At 44.4% G+C, this 3,989-nt stretch overlaps 1 long non-coding RNA gene across 3 annotated transcripts; it reads right to left on the bottom strand.

The window, feature by feature from the left end:
* Positions 1-280: 280 nt before the first annotated feature.
* Positions 281-3,425, bottom strand: LOC123073876 (uncharacterized). Of its 3 annotated transcripts, none has more exons than XR_006435775.1 (4): positions 2,962-3,425; positions 2,553-2,880; positions 2,149-2,432; positions 281-1,400 (listed from the first exon to the last, which is right to left on the bottom strand). It is a non-coding gene; the product is annotated as an uncharacterized lncRNA (long non-coding RNA). The 3 variants fall into 3 exon arrangements; XR_006435773.1 differs by having other exon boundaries at positions 282-2,312; positions 2,395-2,432; XR_006435774.1 differs by having other exon boundaries at positions 283-1,946.
* Positions 3,426-3,989: the final 564 nt, after the last annotated feature.

The following is a 3,989-nucleotide window of genomic DNA, read 5'->3' as shown; positions in this document are numbered from 1 at the left end:
ATGGTTGTAAACCTTAGCTGGAGCTGCACGTTTAATTGAAGCGGCGGTAATGTTCTGGTGGTGCAAGCATGACTCAGTATGTCTATTCCCTGAAGCACTTGTAGTAGCGACACTAGACGCTAGCTGTAGCCATGCTGTCATGTATGTCCCATGCACAATGAAGCTGAAACTAGGCCACTCACAATCATGCAGACTTGTGGCTAGGACACCCACCTAACCTTCTCTTTTTTAAATACTCCACCTAACCTTCTCTTCTTGATATAATGGTTTGCTCTTATATACAACGTTCTTTCTTTCCTTGAATGTGTAGAATCACCATTTTAGGACTTCCTTTTTTACGTGCTAGCACTGACTTTGAATATCAATTGGCGGAAATTGACGCATAGAGATAAGTAGTGGATGCAAGTGAGCTAAAAGAATATTAAAAACCATTAGAATATGAGACGTCAGGGAGAATGGTAGATTCCCCATTGATTGAGAGATAGGATGTAGCTCACAGTCTTCATTTTTACGAGGGCGTGACAATACTTCATTATAAGGTGTCACTACTTTGCACATGGAGAAGGCCAAGTCCATAGAAAGGGTTAGATTAAAAATTCATTTGTGAGCCGGATCACATATGCTCTTGTTATCTGGTTGGTCTGTTCGTGTTGACATCCCCATTGTCATTTGTATTCCTTGCTGGATTTTCACGCGTATGGTTGTAAACCTTAGCTGGAGCTGCACGTTTATCTTGGGTAGATGCCGTTAAGTTTCTCCCTGTGCAGATGAACTATTGATGGCCCGGCCTCTTTCATGCGTCGGTGCTCCTGACGCCACCGTAGCCGCAGCCGCACCAGAAGTGTTGCACAATTTCTTGCATTAGTACACCCAATAAAATTCACAAAGTTGGTAGTTGCTGAGGACATTTTTATGTGCAACCAACACACCGGCTCGGCAACACCTAGTCCAACGGACTAGTACTAACAAGTTCTAGCATGAAGCTAGCTAACTAAACCCATGCCACTAATAACCCACTACCTACACTAGTAAGTGTGCACGTGCAACGCACGTCTAAAGTAACGCACATTATGTCAAACATCATAAATCCTAACTAAATATATGATAAATTTGTTTAAAGATTCAAATTTCACATGAAATGGATAGCATCTAATTCCTTACTCATACAAATAATCGGAATTACCAATCTTCGTGAATCAACATGCATCTTGAATCCATATCACAACCTCGATATATTTTTTATTTCCAGCGTAAGAATAAAGTCAACCTTTTTTTTTGCGCATGAGAATAAAGTCAACCTTGTTGCCCCACTTTACTGTTACGGGGATTGGAAGTTTGAAATCATTTCCGAAGCACAGAATTGTAGTGAAACCTTGTTGACCCTTCTCACTGGAGCATACCTGGTAGGAGGAAAAGTTGTTTTGCAGTGGCAAAATAAAGACAACAAATCAAGACTTCATTTTTTTGCGAGTAACAAATCAAAACTTCATTAAACAAGAAACAATGTTAAGTCTGTATACATCCTCTCACACTCAATAACCTCTTGTTAAATCTATATTTTAATATCATATTATCCTTCCAGTCAAACAATTTCACAACCATGATGCGCATGATGATTCTGAAAATGGACTGGCCCAAACACAACAAAAAATAAAGGATTCGTACAAAATGGAAGTGGTATAAAAAATGTATAAGTTGGGATATAAAAAATGAAATCGATATGAAAAATATTCATAGTCTAACACTTTAGGTGAGTTGCATCTAAAAATGCATTTCGTTAAAAGGGAGGAACTATTCGATTCAAGGGCGACCAAATCGAAACAAAGGTACAACCAGCAGCTTTGCTTGCAGTCATCTTTAAACTTCACTCTCCTTACCATATTCTTGTCCTTCCCAAAGAATCTGAATCAGTACATGACTCTTCCTAACATGTTCAGTAGCATTTGCTGCATAAAAAAAGAGCAAGAATATTCTGATTTCATGTCAACAATGCGGCAATGCATTTTCTTTATCTACAACGCCATATTTGCAGTCAGGTATTCAGGCATAGAATGCAAAGCTCTGATGCAAGTTACCATGAAATCTTCAGAATTGGATGCTAAACTCGTACTAAGCATGAACTAACAGGGAGGGCAATAGAGCAAGTACCATCAGCTTATATCTTGACAGTTCTCCAACATCAACTTGTTTATTTGCCCGTCCAAGCTCTATCCCGCTCGCCCTGCTCGCAAAGTTCAGAGAGCAGAGAGTTTCGCCCAGGTCATTCTCGTTTGGGCTAACTTGAATAAACATCAAAGTTTAGGAGTCTCCACCTGCAGTGCTTTACGCACATTATCACCAAAACTAAAGAATAGCTTCAAACCATACCGGCACAAGGAGAAGAAAATTGCATACTTAGTGAGTTTTGCAGCAAGTGTGTTAACTTTGAATTCCTGCCAGTTTGAGAAATAAATAAGTTAGCGAGATCATATATATTATCAGCAGTGCAAATTACAACCAACAACTGTATGGAAAATTAATGAGGACGGGATTTTATGGAGCAAGTTGCAAACCTGAAGGGTATGTGCTGGCTTGTAGTTGCAAGAGCGGATATGGCTCTCCATTCATCAAGTTTTCTCCTTTGACCATCACACAATATATACTGTATGGAAAATTAATGAGGGCGGGATTTTACGGTCTGCAACTTAGTGCGAGTGAATGAAAATCTGGCGAACGACCAGTGTGACCGGCTGCTGTGCTCGTTAGCGTTTGTAGAACCAACAACTTTGGCTTTGCTTCCAGTTTGCAGGATGCCCCAGGCCTCATCCATATTAGTGAATCGTGCTTCAAGCAATCCCGGCACATGATGAACTCCCTCTGCAACTTGTCTTACTCCAGCCTCTATACCGAGAACAGACATGAGAAGCATGTATTCAGAGAACATATATGAGAAGTGTGTACTGGAAATTCAGAGAAGCGTACCTCACGGGGAAATATGCCTCTTGATGGCTAGGGCCTCAATGCACTGCGTGTGGCGACGGCGGCGGCGGGCGGCAACGATGAACCGCGCTCCAGGAGAGGCCAGCGGATGTAGGGGTGTGGGCGAGCACGTCCATGGGGCAGCAGCCGAGCGGTGGGCGGCGACGGCCCACGCTCCAGGAGATGCCGGCAGTGACCGCATCCTTGCGGCGGCAGCCGAGTGGAGGAGCGGCGGACGGCGACGACGACCGCCTCCGTGGGGCGGTGGCCTGACTTGAGGAGTTGTAGGGGTACTCTGTGAAGGCGCTCGTCCATGTTGTGGAAGAATGGCAGATTCGCATGGTGAGCAGTAATGGTTGGTGGTGGCGATCCAAGGGAGGGGCAAGCGTTGGAGACGGCGGCGTTCATCCCGTGGAAGGCGAGCGTGGGCATTGGAGTTGGGAGGCCGTGGAGGCGCTATTGGAATCGGCCAAGGGGGCTACGGGTGAGATATGAGATGCCGCGGCAGCGGCGCTATATGCGGAGAGGATTGTGGATCGAGCGTGATGCACGGACGGAAAACAGGAAGCCGGACAGGCTTTGACGAAGGACACGGACGTACCTGCCGGATGGCAGAGTTTTCGTCCGCGCGGAAAAATTACTAAACGCACTTTGAACGTGTGTTGATGTAATCTTGGCTGTTAGATCTAATTTAGTGATCTGATCGGAAGGCTCTAATTTCTTCATGTTGTTTTGTGTAGTTTAGGTTGTGTGAACATAGGGATAAATATGTGGAAATTACACAGAAGCACCTAGGTGCTCCATCCACCAACGTCACCACCGTTCCTACGCATATAGATTCGGATCGCTGGCTTTAAATGCTGTGTATTAAGTTTTGTATCGTTGAAGTATCTCCAAAGAAAACTTCCCGAAATTCATGTACCTGCGTGCGGACGAGACTTGCCTGTTCCCTTCCCATGCTCCCATCCGTGCTCCCGCATACGTGGCTTGATTTGATTGGAAGAAAATAAGGCCCGGCCCCACTCCCTGAA

The sequence above is a fragment of the Triticum aestivum genome, chromosome 3D, assembly GCF_018294505.1.
Source record: "Triticum aestivum cultivar Chinese Spring chromosome 3D, IWGSC CS RefSeq v2.1, whole genome shotgun sequence".
In the NCBI taxonomy this organism is placed as follows: Eukaryota; Viridiplantae; Streptophyta; class Magnoliopsida; order Poales; family Poaceae; genus Triticum; species Triticum aestivum.
The sequence above is the reverse complement of the archived record's forward strand: the minus strand, read 5'-3'. Positions and strand labels throughout refer to the sequence as shown.